Source organism: Manis javanica, chromosome 1, assembly GCF_040802235.1.
Source record: "Manis javanica isolate MJ-LG chromosome 1, MJ_LKY, whole genome shotgun sequence".
Taxonomy (NCBI): Eukaryota; Metazoa; Chordata; class Mammalia; order Pholidota; family Manidae; genus Manis; species Manis javanica.
The window spans coordinates 207296872-207315437 of NC_133156.1; the positions used below are offsets into that span (position 1 = coordinate 207296872).

Here is an 18566-nt window from a genome sequence, read left to right on the forward strand (position 1 = left end):
TTATATTGGTTTTCTATTGCTATGTAGCAAATCATCATGCATGAACTTAGCAACATTTATTTATTAACTCATAGTTCTACAGGCCGTAAGTCTAGGCAGCTCAACTGGGCTCTCTGCTTAGTTTCACAAGGTCAAAAAGTGCCAAACAGACTGGGCTCTTTTCTGGAGACTCTCAGAATCTGCTCACAACTTTACTTGGGTGTTTGGTAGGATCTAGTGTCTCACGGCTGAGGTCCCCATTTCCTTGCCAGCTGTCATCCAGGGGCCCCTCTCTGTTCCTAGAGGCCACCCACACTACTCCTTACATTGTTTCTTCTGACTTCCACCTTCAAAGCCAGCAACAGCACACTGAGTCCTCACACTTCCGATCTCTCAGACTTCTGCTATCAGCCAGAGAAAGGCTCTGCTTTCAAAGGGCTCTCTGCTGCAATCTTCAGGTCAACTAACCTGCGACTGTAATTAGATTTGCAAAATCACTTCACAGCATTACTAGATTAGTTTTGATTGAAAAACCAGAGGACAGAAATCTTGCGGATTATTTTTAGAATTCCGCCTGCCACGTGGTTTTCCTGTGAACCTACCTTAAGGTGTTTATGGATCTTTTGGCCACTGATTAAGTGGCCCTTTGTTTTAGCAATTTAGACTCCCCTAACTAGTACAGTCTATTTTCACATTTGGTCAAGCATCCAATAGATATGTACTGTGACTTGCACAGCATGCACTTACTTAGAAATTATCCAGAGGAGGTGAGAGCTAAGTGATCGCTGAGGAAAATGCCACCTGGCTCTGATTCTGGGGAGTAGCTGTTTTCATCTCTGTGAGAATAAAAAATTTTAAGAAACTATTTACAGTAATTGAAAGCAGAACTTCTAGTTAGCAATAGCCCTGAAGCGATGTGGTTTGGGTTTTGATCAGTTTGTGGCTTATGGTCAAGGAGCCTTGCTGGATGGCCCATCCCTGGCTCAATAGAAAAAGCAGAAAGAAACAGAATTCAGTTTTGCCTAAGGCCAGAACAATGTCTTCCTATGTCATTCTCCTGAAGTGTGACTTCTTCTCAGGTGTTACATCTTCCAGGAAGAGTCTCCTGACCACCACCCTCTTCCCTACAATGGCAGGGTAAGATGTCCCTTCTCAAACATCCCCAGGACTCTTTGTAATTATCTATCATTGCTCTTACCATACCAACACCTTTGCCTCCTCATTCCTCACTCCAGTTAGTCAGTCCCTTGAGTGCAGGGATGCTGTCTAGTTCACATTTGTGTTCCTTTTGCCTAGTACTGTGCCTGGCATACAGTACATGTTTCATAAATGATGACTAAATGAATGAATGAATTGAAGAGCCTCTTGGGATGGTATTTCTCTGCTCACTCCCATAGGAGATAACTTCATAATAGTCATCACTGACATCATTTCCAAGCCCCTCTGCAAATCTCTCAGTTATTTTTGTTACTATTCCCATTACTTTATACTGGTTGGGTCTTCCACTCTCTCTGCTTAGATCAGCCAGATCTATGGACCTTCTTAAGATATTTCTTTGAAAAATCTCTGTTGAGTATCCATTATTAATTTTTATATTCACAGTTCTTTACTACATTGGACACATTGTCAAGAGATAGGACTGTGGAGTAAAGAGGGACCTGGACCAGAAGTCAGGAAATCTTAAGTTTCTTTGTCTCCTAAGGCTTCAGTAAAATGCCCCTGAAACAGACCACTGTAAAATGATAGTGTGTGAATTACAAAAGAGTAAGCCTTAGAACCGTTCTTCAGACCAAATGCTACCTAGAAATAATAATAAACTTTAAAAGAGATAAAAACAGAGCTTGGTATGGGAATCGGAGAAGCAAAGTTTGGAAACCACAAGTCGAGATCATCTCAAAGGTCCCTTTACCCTGTAAAGCCTGTTGTTCTATGTAAATTAATTGCCCTGCAGTTTTTTAATATGTCAATGACATGATCTTTGGTATATTCAAATCTGTGTGATAATGAATAGTACTGCATATTAGCTGTATCTAATAAGATTATCTCCTGTTGATATAGCATTTTATGGGGGCATTTATAGAGGCAATGGGGCACTGTGGTTACCAGCATGGACTTTGGAGTAAAACAGAACTGAATACAAATTCTGACTAGCAATGTGACTTAGGCAAGTTACTTAACTTCTCTAAACCTCAGCTCCCTCACTGTAAATGGGCCTGAGAATGCCTGTGTTATGGCTTTTGGAAGGATGAAATGGGATATTGCACAAAGAGCATTCAGCACAGTGCCTGGCATGTGCTACATTCTCTATAAAAAATAGTTATAGCTAATTTCACATTCATCATTTCATTTGCTCTTCATAATATAAGACATGCGCTACTATTATTCTTATTTACAGAAAAAGTTGAGACTCAGGAAGTGAAATAAGCTGCCAAAATTCCCCAGTGAGGGCAGAACCGGTGCTCTTTCCAGCAACCCATTCAGAGTTTAAGTGAGAGAACAGATAAACTCAGGGAGTGGAAAGTGAAAAAGAAGGTCCAGGTTGGGAGTCACAGGAGCAGAGCCTGACGGCCACACAGGGATGACCCCTGACAAGTAGGAGTGGGGAGGAAGACTGGGGAGACAAACTTTACTAACTTAGAATAGCCTGTGAGACTGAGACGTGGTCTAAGCGTGGCACAAGCCGGATGTCACAGGAACCCCTCCGCCCACTCAGCTCCCCAGTACAAGGCAGGGGTGGGACTTCTGCTCTGCCCAGCTCAGGCTTCTGCACAGAGCAGGTACTCATTGAACATTTGCTAAGCGACCTAGTTAATAAAGCTTCTCTTTTTATCCTCCACCCCTCATAATTTGGAAGACTGACTTGTTGCTAGATTGTAACAAAAGGACTTCCTTAAAACAAAGGGAAGAATCCTCCCTGACAGTTCAGTCTTGTATAAAGTGATTGATCCTGACAATTACTCCATTAGCTCTACTTTAAACAGTAGCCCTGGCCTCTTTCCCTCTCTCCTTCTCCTCCTCCCTACTGTGAAGTCATGGTGCCTAATTTAGCCCACCATCATAATTTCTACCCACAGCAAACTGATATCACTGAAAGCTAGCACAGTCCCAGACAACTTGAAGACAAAGAGGCAGAGACCAAGATAGAAAATTAAGGAACGTGTTCACTCCCCCCTCCATTCCCTGCCCAGTCTCTGGCTTGCTATCCTCACGTATTACAGAGGACTATCTGCAGTTCAGAGGGTATCACAGACACATGAACTGAAAGTTCCTCATTTCTACAGTATATGTCAATATATAGAGAGATAGATAGGCAGATATTAAACATACAAGAAGAAATGCAGGTATTGCTCTCATTCTAATAGATTCATGTTTTTGAGTTGTTTTCATTTTAGAGGGAATTACAAAAACAAAGGACCAGAAGGGTTAAATAATCACAGAACAGCCTGTCCTCATTACTTGTGTGAAGTCCCCACTGTATCACAGGGACAGCATGTTAAATCAATAGAGACTTGAGCTGTTAATTTCCAAAAAGGAAGAGATGATTGAACTAAAATAGTTTATGTGGAGTCTGCCCATGGGGAATGGAAGTCCCTTTCATTTTAGGTCTTTCTACAATTAGGCGAGTTCCAGGAAGATGATGAACCACTTTACAAAATTTCCTGCTTTTTTGCTGGGGGTGAGGGGGTGGAGGGAGGGAATACTTTGTCAACGCAAAAGTTTTAGTTTTGTAGAGCCCTGATTTTACAATAAGGTGATAAGAGGTGTAGCTTTACATGTAGGTGTACGTAGGTGAAGGGTGATGAGGGTGGGGTGGGGCTGGGGCAATGGGGACATCACAGTCAGTGACAGATAAACCTCTTGCCCTTTGTTACTTTTTAATTTCATCTGCTCTCCTTCCCTGGGCTAGCCTCCACCCTGAAAGTCAAGGGGAGGAGATGTATCTTTTACTTCTTACTGAATCCTTGGCCATCTTTTTGTTTTTCCCCTTCCAGGAAGAGGCCGATTGAACTTGAAAGAGGCTGCTTGCATTTCAGAGACTCCTGATCAACGTCTTGATCAGGTTTGCATGGCCAAATATTTGAAGGGTCTAGTGAGGACCAGGTGATAAAATGAAAGGCAGCTTTTCCTAAAAGTCACTTCATGATGTCACTTCTTGGTGGGTCTATTCCTTGTGAACTGTAATAGGTGTCATCCTTTGTTTACCTTCAACATATACAGACTGGAAATTCACAGAGTAGAGAACTAGACAATTTTCAAATAGATGTCAATTGATTGTAATTTTTTAATAAGAGTTCCCTTCCTTTTGTCTCATTCTTATTTATGACCTCTTCCAGCTAAGAGTCTGCTGCAGCTGGCTGGGGATTCATTTCTTATCTAAAAGAATTCCTTACATCTTTAGAATGGCCATGAGCTCTAAGCTGCCCTCTCTGAGCTGTGTCCCCCAGGAGAAGTGAAGGGCAGCTCCCCACTGGCTCCCCCTCTGCCACTAGAGCGGATATGAAGGAAGAGAAGGCATTGCTCCACTCCATCACTTCCCAAATGACCTTCCTCCTCCTAAAGGGCAGTTGGTCTCCTCTGCAGAGGGGCTGGAGAGGCAGGCTGGGCTTGATGAGGAAGGGTGTGTCCATCAGCCTCATTTCTTCTGCCCTTATCTTTCCCTGTTTCTGGCACTGCGTCTGGCTGGGCCAGCTCTGGTGCTGAGCTAGTCCTCACTAGGGCAGGCAAGAGAGTAGCAGCCTCTCATCACCGTCCATTCCCTCAGTTGTGCTCAGTGGACCTGACTGGGGACTTGGGGGCCTGGGGGCAAGTTAGTTCCCACGTCGTCTGAGAGGTGTGGCATGTCCTCCTCTCTCTGGACCTGGCTGCCTTCCCCCTGGAGTGGTGATTCTCAGCCTTCCCTGTATCTGAATTCTCTGTAGAGCTTTTAAAAATGCTCAGTCTGGGTCTCACTTAAATGACTTGAAGCCAAACTGCTGGAGATGGAGACCAGGCAAGTAAGTATGTTTTCAAAAGTCCAGAATGAGGGTGAGAATGTGCTTCCTCCTGAATGCTAGCTGAAGGCATGTGGCAAGCCTGTCCCTTTGAGCCATGACCCTGTACAGCCAGATGCTGCACACAAACTCACTGAGACCTTCTGTGTTCACAGTCTTCTGTATCTTCCTCTCCATCAGCCCTGGATGTTGCTTTGCTCCTGCTCAGTTGGCTTTTCCTCTCTAGACACAGTCTGGACTTAATTCCTCCAGCTCTGCCATCTCTCTGCATCAATGTCTGAGGCCATGGTGACCCACACAGGCCTCACTCATAGCTGACTTACCCACAGGAGTCCTCAGAGAAGATGATGCTTTCTTTGAATTGAATCCCAAAAGACAAGCAAAGATTACTCAGAAAGAAGAGAATGAGAACCTCATGTACCTAGCTGTGGAGTCCACAGTAATCAAGCCCTCCTCAGGGACCTGCAAAAAGTCTTATATGGGTGGAGGAAGGGGCAAGAAGTGAAGGTGGACAGGCAGTGGGGCAGTTCCCGAGTCTTTATGTCATGATAATAAGTATTGCACATTATCCTGGGGACAATGGGCACCAGTAAGATTTTAAATAAAAGAGAGATAAAATCAAAGTTGTATTTAGGAGGAAGGATTGGTCAAGGGCATGCATGTCTAAAAGCAAGAACAGTTAAGAGGTTATAACACAAATTCTGGTGAGGGGTAATGGTGACCAGAACTAAGACATCAGCAGTGAAATAGCAAGCAGGGAAGAAAATGAGGAAGCTGTGCAGAAGGTAGGTGCGACTGGATTTGATGAAAGACTAAATATGGTGGGTGAGAAGGAAGAGTCAAGAATAAGTCCTTTAAGATAGAGAATACAGGAAGAGGAGCAGGTTGGAGAAGCTGGTGAGTTTCTTTGGATATGTAAGTGGGCAGGTCCAGTCGGGAGCTGGATATGAAGGTCTGGAGTCCAGGAAAAGGGTAGACACTGGCAATCTAAAATAGGGATCCATCAAGGTGGTCATTGGCTCTGAAGATGTAATGAGGTGCCCAGAGAGAATGGGCAGGACAAGGAGAGCTGCGTCAGCAATGACCACTAGAAGGGATCACACCTTCCTCTAGAACCTGAGAGTTATTCTGACCCCCAGCCTGCTTATTCAGGGCCCTGATACCCTGACTTCTTCTCGCCAGATTCTTTCCTGAAAGAAATTACACTCTTTTCTGTTCCCTCACCCATTTGCTGATGATACCCTCCATGAATGTTCTACTCTTCTAGAATCACACCTCTGCTGGATCTAATTTCTGCATTATTGCACCACCATCCAAACTGGACTCTCTAGAACCACTCTCTGCCCAGGATTTCTTTTCCTTTTAGGCTCTGAAATTAAGTTAGGTCGTTCCAGCCCAAATCCTACACCCGAAGTGGGCAGGGCCCTCCCTGCTTATTCTCCTTCCCCTTTGGCCCAGGGCTATGGCCTGATGCAGCGTGCCTCACCATGCAGCGCACAGAATAGGCATGCAGGCCCCTGAAGGTGCTGAGGCTGAGGCTGAGGTTGATGAAGATGGGGTGGGGTGGTGGTTCCTCTGTCTATCCAGCTGCCTGGGCAGAGGAAGAGGAAGCGCAGCGGAGGCTGACAGAGTGGAAAAGTAGAACACAAGAATTCACTCTCAAGGGAGACTGGATGTGGAATACCTTAAATTAGAAGTCTTAAAAAATATGTTCAGGACCCATGTTGCCCTGGTTGGCTTTGGGTGTGGTTCTTTCCAATGGAGGATGATTGGTGGAGTTTTCTCCAGCCCTGTAATTCTACTTGTGATGAGATAGAATTAAAGCTGAAATGTGAGTTCATAAATTGCCTAGTCGGTGAATAACAGTTTAAGTCGCAAAAAAAGTTAAATACAAAATCATATTAAAATTCATAGCTGTCTGTGTATAGCAATCTAATTTGAAAATTGAGTACGATTAATTTTTAAGCCTAGGTTTTCTTTCCCTCCGCCACCTGTCCCTCTCCTCACTACCTCCCCCATCAGACAGTCAGTGGGTGCTCAGGGAACTTGAGAGCATTTTAAATATTAACTGGAGTCACACATACCTAAGAAGATGAATCCACACACACACGCCTTCTCTTCTTCCGCTTATTATTACTAGTATAGTTATTCATATATTTCTAAATGTAGTTCTGGTTATAAATAAATTCTGTAAACTAGGAATGTAGGGTGTGTCTGCCTCCACAAAAATCCCTTTGTTCTCTGTTGAGAAGTGAGCAGAGATACAGAAGTAGAAAGCCAGGGCTGTGTTTGAGGAAAAGATACTGTGCCAGTGTTGCAGCATCTGTGTCTATATCTGTCTTTCTGGTAAAATAGGGGTTAAAGACTTTGGAGAGAGATCTGGATGCTTCAGGGTTTTATAGTCTAGGCTGTTTGACTTGGTTCCACTACGGCTCAGTTTTGGATGGGAAGCAATTCCATAAGAAAGGGTACAGGAATAGACACAGGCATGGCAGGATAAGTCCAGTTATCACCAGAAAGCTGATATGATCAAGTATTCTCCAAGAACAGGCAGACCAGGGATGAATCAGCTAAGTCAGGAAGCTGCTATCAGCATCTTGAGAGGCCAGCATACTTTGGGAGAGGAGCTCCTCTGATGGGGATCCTCTGCCTAATGCAGCCTTTTCTCTCAATGAATTGAACCATGTATATTTTGAACGAAGTTTATTCTCCTCAACATTGGAGTTTTCATCTTCTATGGCAGACCCACTCATACTTGGAGATAGGGACACCAGGGTTCTATACACTGGCAGTGGCACAGATCCTTGTAGAGAGGATAAGGAACAGGGCAGTAAATCCTGGGAATGTGACAGAGCATGCTCAGTGAAAGCAGAAACCACAAGAGGGTTGCTACCTGTTCAAGACCATTCTAAATAGACCCCTGGATTGTTAACAATTCAGGAATATTTGAGCTGGGCAATCGGAAGGTCCTGGATCCAAAGGACAATTAGCAACAGTAAAAAGACAAAAAGGAGAAAACAGAGGTCCTAGAGGCAGCCATCTGCAAACACTGCCCACTAGTAGTTTCTAGAAGCTACGGAATTTGTGATCACCTGGGCTGGAAGCAGTATTGACCCTGAGACTTTCTGAAGAAACCAGTATTAGCTGTTCAATAACTAAGATGTGTGACTGGGGAAAAGATAGTATTGAGGATTCAAGTATTTACTTTTACGTGACCCCTAGGAAAAAGCCACAGAACATTAGTTAGAGCCAGATTCTTAAATGGAGATAAAACCTCTGATGAAAGAATGACCCATTTGGGGATGATAAAGATGGGAAATGGGTTGCACCTGTACATTAGAGTCTCTTTTCAGTGAGGCATCAGGTAGAGGGTGTTCAGGTGTCAGCTAAATTTGGCCTCTGAAAAGAGAAATTAGGTCACAAACACAATACTTTTGACCAAAGGTACTGCAAAGGAAGAGATTTTAAGAAGACACTTATGAAAAAACAAGGCAATTATTAACATCAGGAAAAACAAAAAGTAACAAAGAAAAATAATAGTACACTACAATGCTCTGCTTTCCTTGCATGTATATAATGATGTAAGCACCTAATATTAATTTTAACCAAAAATTATAATTCAGTAAGGAGGAATAGGGAGGTAACGCAGAGGGGGTGGCTGAAAAGAGTGCTAAATACTCATTTACCATAACAGGAAGATAATATATCTAAATTGTTGAACCAAAAGAGAACAGCACATGCATATTATTTAAAATAAGGCAATGTGTAAATGCCAGAAGAAACAAGAAGACTGGGTAGGAGAGGGGTAGAAAGGAATGAAGAAGAAAACTGCTGAGTTTCACTAGATTTTTAATACTACTTGACTTTTTAAATTATGTGCATGTGTTCATTAAAACAATTCTAAAATTGTTTCTCCAAAAGGACAGGACATTATAAAACATCTTTACAGTTAAAAGTGTGTTGAAAAGACAAATTAACTTCAAGCACCAATACCCGAAGGTTCTCTTAGTTGATTTAAGCACAGTTTGATAACAGTTAAGTTTAACAACAAGAGTACTTAGTTTGTACCTAGATCTTGCATCATTTTAAACCTTGCTATTACTTATATAATATTTATAATAGAATTAATTAAAACTTTCTTTAGAAAGAGGTAGTTTGGGGACAGAAGCATACTGACTTGATCATGCTCTACATACCTACTTCTTTAATTGTCCACAGAGGAAGAAGTCCTAACCAGTGGGGCCTGTGCATCCATAAACATCACTGTTATTTATCAAGTTCCTGAAGAGCAAGCATATTGACAAGGAGGAATTAATCATCTATAATGCATGAGACTATGGTTGTCATGGATTTAATACATTTCTTTATTCCTGGCTCTCCTTCAGAAATGCTTAACATAAAGGAGTCTGCCCAAATAAATATTCTGATGGCAGGTAATACCATTTAAGTCAACATTCTGTCACCTTAAATGGATGACTAGTGTTGAATGGAGCTGCATTTTAACACAGGGTTCCTCAGCCTCACCAGTACTAACATTTTGGGTCTGATAATTCTTTGTTGGGGGTGAGGGGCGATTCTAAACTGTGATTTGCAACATTTCTAGCAGCGAGTATCCCTGGCTTCACACACTAGATGCCAGTAGCATCCATCCCTCCTCCCCAGTGTGACAACCACAAAATGTTTTCAGTAGCTCGTCAGAGATTTGGGCTTAGTCTATATTATTAACTCTGCAGCAAAGTACATATAAACAGTAATTAAAATGTATTATACTACTCTGTATCTGATAACTGAGATATGTTGAGTGAGAAGGTTCTCCCAAAAGTATAATTAGGCTATGTAAATTACCAAAGTATTTTAAAATCTGGAATAAAATTTAAAATGAAAAGAAGCCCATCATGACATCCTGGCACACTGGATGATCTTTTTTTAAGGAACAGAATCTTACTCTCAATGTCGTCATAATCCCTCCTTCAACTGAGCTTGCTTCAGCTTTCAGGAACCTGGGGCAGAATCCACAAGGGGTTTGAGTGGGCAAAAGGCACTCCAGTGAAGATTCTCTGGCCAGAGTGAGGAGGACTGGGTCTGGGACATAAATCGCTGCTTCATCATCAAAGGCTCCTTGCCCAAGAGAAGGCTTTCATGAGTGAATATCTCATTGTGTGAAAATTCAGATGAGTGAACTATAATTAGCTCGATTAGTCAACATTTTAATTCATAGGATTCTGGCTTTGATGTGCTCCTTTCTCACAGAATCAAAGCTAATAATTCTGGAATCATAATTGAGAGCTGAGTACCAGATTGAAGCATGGGGAGCTCCTTCGCCTTCTTGGCAAGTCCCACTTCCAAGACTGCCTCTTCCTGGCCATGAATGAACCTGGCCCAGGCACCTCTTCCTTGCCCTTTAGCTCCTTGTTTCAGAGGACATTTCCTGAGCATCTCCTCTCTGTGAGTCAAGCATTTTGGTCCAGCATGTAGATGCTAAATTTGCAGTGGTTGGCATGAAATCATAATGTCAGCACCTCCAAAGCCTGAGCACATAATCAGTGCTCAATAAACCTTTTTGGGGGAGGACATTGCTAACCAAATAGTGGAGCAGATCATTGGATGGATGTCTATCCAGCAACCACCCTTCCTGCTTCAGAAATAAAACCTGATTCAAACAACCAATTGTAGGATTGTCTTCTTGTTTAAACTAGCCCATGAAATAATTCTGGTTAATGAGGTATAATAAGCCTGCTGGGGGAATTCTCAGAAAGAGTTCCTTGCTTAAAAAGACATACATTGGAAGACATAGTCCTCTTCAGTTATTGGATGTGGTTGTGTTTCCACGTGATACCTAGAACTCTGCTCACCATCTTGAAACCATGAGGAAGAGTAAGTACCTGGTGACAAAGTAGACAGGCTGAGGATGCAGATCAGGGAGAGAGAGAGAGAGAATGTGTGGCCTCCATCGCATTGGAAAGCTATGGATCAGTCATTTCCGAAGCTGCTTCTGGTCTTCCTGTTGAGTAGATGACCCGTTTTCTTTATTGTTAAGCTATTCTCAGTTCGACTTTCTATTACTTACAGCGGGAAGCATCCTAATTGATGTAAGCGATTTAGCAGATCTTTTTCTTTACAAAGGAATTTAGGTGAAAGGCTAGCCTAGTGGGAAATTTTATTCTATCAGCTACAGCTCATCAAGCACCAACCATGCACATGGACCAGAACCATACGACTCTAGTCCTCATGACAACTCCACAACGTGGTTTTTCTTATTACTGCATTCCACAGATGAGGAAACTGAGGCTCTGAGAGCACATGTAAACTCACTCAAAACACCTGGTTACTTTGCAGTGCAACTCTGATTCAAACCCAGTATAACCTAAACCCTATGTTTTTCTCTACAGTCCACCTCTTACTAGCTTTCCAAACACACAGTGGAAGAGATGAGGATCAGTGTTCAGAAGCAGGCTGCTTGGGTCAATGGTATGGGATGACAGGAACAGAAATCCCGCCTCCTGAAAATGCCTGGATGCATAATGAAACTACCATCCTCACCCAAGACATCCCTCACCTGAGACCCCAGATGCTGCTTCCAAGCGAGGAAGAATGGGAAACCCTCACATTCTGACACAGGGGCTCCAGGTTGGTCTTGCAAACCTGGCCATGGCGCCTATCATTTGTAAGGGCTAAAGACTAACACTGGCTTCTCTGAAGCATTTCTCACAGAGGGAAGTTCTGCCTCTCATATTCATGACACAGTTTCTGCAGACAAGATTACAAAGGGCTGTTCGCTGCGTTTGCCTCTCCCTTCCCCATTCCCTCTTTTCCCCAGTTCCCGCCAGTACACAAAAACCAGGCAGCCAATAAAGACAAAGAATAGTGGTGCTAAGGTCTTGGGACAAGCTCTGGTCCCAAGTCTGATCTGGGTTTGCCCCAGAGAGGATTGATTGTGGTAAAGGCTTGGAAAGCGCTATACTTCTTTATGTACATATAAATATATATACATAAGTAGGTGAGTCTTATTTTCTGGAGACCCTGCAGGGCACGAGGGAAGAAGGGTGGGGGCACTGCCTCTCGTATGACCCTGATAGAGATAATTAATAAATACCACACCCTCCCTGCTTCCATTTTTTTCTCTTGTAAAACAGGAATAAGGGCCAGTGGACCATAGAAATCCAGAGAAGAGGGCTCTGAGTCAGACTGGAGATTGTCCCTGAACTATTTCCAGTGTTTCCCTGGCTGCCCCTCCCTTCTCCAACTTCCAACAGCCTCATGCACCAAAGATAGAAGTTTCTTCACATTTCCTGAAGCACTGTGAAGAACTGATAAATGAGCTAATCTGTACACACCATACCCCCGAAGAGTGCTCACATAGTAAGTGTGCTGGCGTGGCGCACTGACGGACCTGGGGAGGCAAGAGGCAATCCAAGAGACCCAAGGGAGCCTCGGCAGGAAGGGCTGCCGACAGAGAGTATTGTCCTAGTGGGCCAAACGCAATGAGAAGCCCTGCAACAGAACGGTGACCCTTATCTGAAGCAATGGGGGAGCTTACTGGTGACTGTGAGAGGAACGGTTTAAGGGAGCGATTTGGGACTGAAATGCTCATGGATTGTGTTGAGGAGAGAACAGGAGGGGAAGACGTGTCTACAAACAACTCGGAAGAAATTTTACTATGAATGGGATCAGAGAAACGGAGGAGGATATGACATCAAAGAAGAGTTTCTGATAAGAGATATTAGAGCATCTTTATATGCTGATGAGAATATCTCCTTTCAAGAGGGAGAAGTTGACAGTGCAGGAGAGAGAAGTGATATTTACAGAGGAGAAGCCTTTAGGCCGAGGAGAGGGAGCAGTACTTCCCCCTCGCAGTGTGAGATCTTCCTGGCAACTTCATTTACTCTGGTCTTCTGCTGGACATCTGCTCCATGTGCCCTCAAGTGGCAGCCTAATCCAGGACAGGGCCGAGAGGTGTGGGAAGGATGCCTCCCTCGGCATTCCATACTGGTCCCAGGATCCAGGCTGTGGCAATCTGCTTCATGGGTCACTTCCTGACTTCCCAGGGCCTCATACCCAACAGCTGGGGCAGACATATCTGCCCCGTATTTTTCAAAGGTCAAAAAACTTTATGTCTGCACTCTCTCAATAATATACTACTTAATATACTACTTAATTAGACACTGAATTTACTGACTCATATACCATTATCATTTCACCTTATACATGGGGAAACCGAGGCATGGAAATGTTAAAAGACCTGCCAGGAGTCATACATCTGATAAGCAGAGGAGCTGGGACTTGAACCCAGGCAAATTAAAGAGCTGGGAGCCCACATCTTTAACTTCCCTACATTCTGTTTCCTCCCTTTGGCTTCTCTCCCAGAAGGCTTAGGATCCTTTAAACCAATGGAACCCTGTGGCCTCTCTTGATTCAGGAGGTCCTAAAGTAAGGGATCAACCTCATTCTGCAGTGCCAGGACCCCCCACCCCCACCCGGAATGTCCTGAATGCCTTTAAATCAGAGGTCATCTTTATTTCACCTGTGACTGGTCCTACACCCATGGGGAAGGCGGCCCACACAGGGAGGGAGGCCTCTGAGCTGCCACTTTTCTGACTTCCTATTTATATCAGGCCAGACCTGGGCAGGAAACAGATGGCACACTCAAATTGGGTAATTTGAGGAGAATTGAATAAAGGAGCTAGTTACAAAGGTGTGGACAGGATGCAGGGAGACCACAGAAGCAGTGTAATAAGTAAGAGCTACTTGATCACCCCTGTGCCTGAAGGGTCAAGGGGAGGTGCTGTCACCAGAACCTGTTGAGTGGGCTCTGTGTGCTTCGAGCCACCTGACCAGAGCTGTGACCACAGATCAAGGGATGTAGCCAGCCCAGTGGTGCCCCCCACCCTCAGGTCTTCTGCCCAGGACAACCACTGGTTAAACCCAACCAGAAGCCAAAGGGTAAGCAAACCCCTTGATACAGCTTACAACATAGACCAGGACAGAGGAGGGTGGAAAGTAGATCTAGAAGGGCAAACAGAAAAGTCTAGCATACTAACCACATTATTATTTAGGGCAGTGGGAAAGAATGGGGCTCTGGAGCCAGGCTGCCTGAGTTCAAGTGCCAGCTGCCTCTTACTTGCCAAGTGATTCTGGGCAAGTTACTTAACCTCTCTATACATCAGTGTTCTCACCTGTAAGGTGGGGATAATAACCCCAAACCTCACAGAGTTGTAGTGAGCATTAATGCTTAATTTATTTCAGAGATAACATAGTAAAAGCACTTAGTATACATTAGGCATTCAATAAAATGCTGGTCCCTTTCCTCTCTCACCTCCTTCAGGTAAATACGTAAAGATGAGGTGCTATGCTTTGTATGTGGCAGTATAATTTGCACTCCGTAAACTGCTTGGTTGATGTATGAAGGGAGACCCCAGAACTCCCTGTAAGTACTCCGTTCAGTCTGTCCTTGAAGCTTTTGCAGCAGTTACTGTGGCTTAAAAATTTCTTGCTGGCATTGTTGACATGCTTCTCTCTCCTCTCGTGGGTGGTTGCAGGGTTACTGGACTATCTTGTAATTTATTAAGCTGCACATTTGTTTTATGCTGTTGTCTGTGTAATTGTTATATTTAGCAAAGAAGTTTTTTAAAAATTTCACATACCATAAGAACACAAGTATTTTATAGTTTTTCTTTCCATTTTCTTTCTTGTGATTCAAATGAATCTGAATTATCAGTAGGTTCTTGACAAAAGGCATTTGGAAAGGCAATTTTATTGGTGGTAAGTGGACCTGGGGCTGCTTACTTTTTCCTGTTCACATATATTTTCCTACTCACAGATGCAGGCAGGTAAATGCTTGTCCCGAATGCATGCCTGGAGGCAGGTATAGGGAATGTGCCCTACTCCAGAACTTTCCATGGTTCTTGTTGGCTGGATCCAAATCCCTGCCTTTCTGGCCAGCAAGCTGCTTCCTCTATCCTCTTCCCATCTCCCTCAGCTTCCTTAGCGTCTAGAGTGTCTGGAGGGTTAGGCTTCTGTTCTCCACGGAGCAGCACTGCCATGGCTGCCAGGCCCTGTCCCCAAAGCAGAGAAATGCTTCCCCAAGCCACTGACCTGAGATTCTCCTTTTCAGTTATTGTAACATCTCTTTCAATCTTTCTTTCATTATGTGCCTTCCAAAAGGAAGAAAAACTCTCTGTGAGTATAAACTCTACTAGACTCAAAGTTCCACAGTGGCAGGAATTGTGCCTTTTCGTGTTTTTAGAACCTTTGTTGCCTGTCTGAGTGACTGACACAGATTAGGGGCTCAAGAAATGGTTATTGAATCAAACTGAATTTTCCTTCCCTTCCTGCCTGTACGAAAATTATCCTCCGGGCCAGCGTGATCACCCACCCCAGTGGACAACTCACTACTTGAGGGAGTGGGACATTTCCTTCTCAGAGAATTGGTTCTCATATGGAAGCAGCAGCAGATGCCAGGGAAAGGGTGAGAAGAAGATGGACAGAGAGGAGCAGGCATTTAAAAAACTTGGAGGCTTATTCATTTTTAACACTAATCTACAGATTTTCTTTTTCTCCTTTATCGTAAGATGCCTACTTCCTTCTTGTAAAGGATTGCATAGCTGAGGAATTCTATTTATATTTGTCTCGTGTACAGTCATTCTCTACCCACCAAAGATGGCACGGAAAAAGCAGAAACCCCAGTGCTTTTGAGGTTTTTGCTTTTGCAAAAACCACACACGGCCTGGACATGAGAGAGCGAGCTGGGCCACTTCGCTCCTCTGTGCCCCACTTGTCCTCATTAGTACCTGGGCAATGCGGGAATAATAAGTAAGGAGTAATAAAGAAATGGTGCTTGTTGTTGGGATGAAAAGTCCCAACCTCTGAAATGTGTGATTTATGGCGATGAGACGTTCAGATCCAGTTCCCAGGTGAGGGCATCTGAGGCAGGCACCTTGGATTCCGCTAAGTCCCAAGGTCTCCCCACAACGAATCAGGGCACAGATTGGCCATATCAGCTATTTCCCTTACTTCTCCAAGTGTCAAAGTCCAAATGCTTTCCTGCTGAGCACTTATTTTATACGGGGGAAGGGGAAGTAAAAAGGCAAACTCCTTCTTTGGACTTTCGGCTGGTTCTGACCTTGCCTCCTAGACACCACTGTAATATCTAGCCTCCCCTCTCTCCCTAGTTAGAGCCACCCTCGTTTGGGCTCCAAAACTAAACTGACTCAAAAACAAACCCACAGCAAAAACTGGCTAATACGCAGCTTTCCCATCTCCTAAAGATGAAATTCCAAGTGTTTACAAATAAATACTCCCCACAGCAAAATCTCATTGTCTAGAAGGACACCAAGCTTATCCCAACGCCCACAAGAAGGATCTTTTGCCAAAACGAATGGGAAATTATTGGCTCAATTAACATCCTGTGATCTTAGATCTAAAAATGACCCGAAGCCGGGTAAACAAGGTGACGTAAGCTGCGGGGCAGGGAGCGGCTCTCTACTGCCACCTCGAGGAGAGCGTCCGCAATGGCGCGGAGCCACGGGGAAGGGGAAGGGGCTTTCAGCCGGCTGGAAGGAACGCGTGAAAACAGGCGTGAGCTGGGAAAACGCGGAGAGGGGAAGAAAACACAGAGGAAACTAACCCGAGAGGAAAAAAGTTCCTCCGCGACCTCAGCTGGAGGAAAACGAGGTCTTTGTAATCTAGGCCATTGGACATTGTGGCATTGACGCTGCTGGCTTCCTCCTGGGAACATTCCTTTTATAAAATGACTCGGACACCAATGAAGTTTCGCTGGAAAAAATTATGGCTAAAACTAGTGGGGACAGGATCCCTAACCCTGGAGACGGCTGATAAAAATTCCCAGTTTCCGAGAGAAGAAGCAGTGGCAGGAATATGCTAATAACAAAGGGCCACCAGGTTCTGTTTTACTTTGGGCTTCACTGTGACGTAAGTGGGGGAGAGTGTGCAGGAGTGAAACCGTCCTAATTTACTTTCTTGTCAGGCTAATGTGAGAATGAGGCTGCAGAGCTTTCTGCATTACGCAACCAGCATGCTGGGAGATGTCCTAGAAATGTGTTGGCGGCTAGGAGAAGGTCAGCTTCCCGTTGTTACTTTCACCCTGTAGATTGGTCCACGAAAGAAAACTTAAGAGTTAATTTTTTAACTTGATAAAACAAATTCCACTTTACTTTTGGGTTAGTTGCTGAGTTGCTACCACCTCAAAATCTCCGTGTTTGGCGACAACAGACATTTATTTTTCTTGCTAAAGGGTCTGAAGGTCAGCCTGAGTGATTTCAGCTGGGCTCACCTGCGCTGGCTGAGCTAGGCTGCACTCCCAGCTTAGACTCAGATAACTGGTCTGCTCCACATGGTACCATTTTGGACTCAGGATGAACGGCCAGTGGCTAGCTGAGGTATGCTTCTGCCCTGGCCAGGGGTGGAACCTTTCAAGAGGCCAAGTCTAAGCAGGCAAACACATTTGAAGCCCCTGTGCAATTTCAGCTAATATTCCACTGGCTAAGGCAGGTCCAACCTCAGGGGGAGTGAGGGGTGAAATGGAGATATACTCTGCTTACTCTCTAGTAAACTGAACCAGATGGGAATTTAATCAATGGGCTATTGTCTGCTCACAGAAGACATCTGCTTCTTGTGGGACAATTGCAAAGTGCCGATGGCCTAGATAATCATGATGCAGTATTGGTGGTCTCCAACATGAATGGGTGTTGCCTAATAGATAAGATTTTAATTTCCTTTTTATTCACTTCTCTATCACTAGCTTGTCCTCTAACCTCCATTTATGACATTCTGTGTTTGTAATGGACAAGTGACACAATACCCTTGCCCAGGTCTATGTTACTTTGTAACATTCTGTCTGTTTCAAGACAGAGTTCACTCAAAATTTCCTGTGCCAAAAGGACAGGAGGAGTTATCTATGCAGGTATCATTTGTGTTATGAAAACAGCAGGGAGAGATTCTTTGGGGGAGGGCAGCATCGTATATTAAGAATCAAGAAACCTGGGTTTCTAGTTCTGATTCTGCCCTTACTGGAATTTGGAAGAGTCAGCAGGGCCCAATGACCAGGTGCCTGAGAGGCTTGGACTTTATCCTGTGCTCTGGAGCACGACAGGATCAGATCAGTTTTTTTAAAAGCCTTTTTGGCAACAGCGTGGAGGGTGGATTGAAGGAGAAAAACTGGATTGGAGGCAAGGAGATGAGTTAGGACATAGTCCAGGTGAAAGGTAATGTGGACAAAGACCAGGAATGAAACACTGGAGCTGGATAAAGGGATGAATAAAGAGCCTTTAGAAGCAGAACTGACAGGAAGAACTTAAAGATAATCAATTATGAGAAGGAGAAAGAAAGAAAAAAGGGGGTCAGAGATGAATCAAGGGTCCAGGGTACTTCACATAAACGGGGTAAATGATGTTTTTCACTCTTTGTTACAGCTGCATAAATGTATGTATGTATGAGTTGGCAGGAACAGTAAAATGCATTTTTTTCCAGGACTGGTTAAAAAAAAATTTTTTTAATGGACTATATCAGTGTTTCCCCAAATTCAGTCATTTGTATATCTCATTCACAATTTCTGCCATATTCAAATGGCACTGGCACCAT

The 18566-nt window shown here is 44.0% G+C and overlaps 1 long non-coding RNA gene across 2 annotated transcripts in view; it reads right to left on the minus strand.

The window, feature by feature from the left end:
* Positions 1 to 18566, minus strand: part of LOC108403722 (uncharacterized) — a 116571-nt gene that overhangs the window by 36645 nt on the left and 61360 nt on the right. The window contains exon 6 of one of the 2 annotated variants that reach the window (XR_012121547.1): positions 763 to 815. The exons of the other annotated variant lie outside the window; for it this stretch is intronic. This is a non-coding gene — a long non-coding RNA (uncharacterized lncRNA). Of the gene's footprint in view, positions 1 to 762; positions 816 to 18566 lie in introns of those variants that run through there. 2 annotated transcript variants of the gene reach the window in all.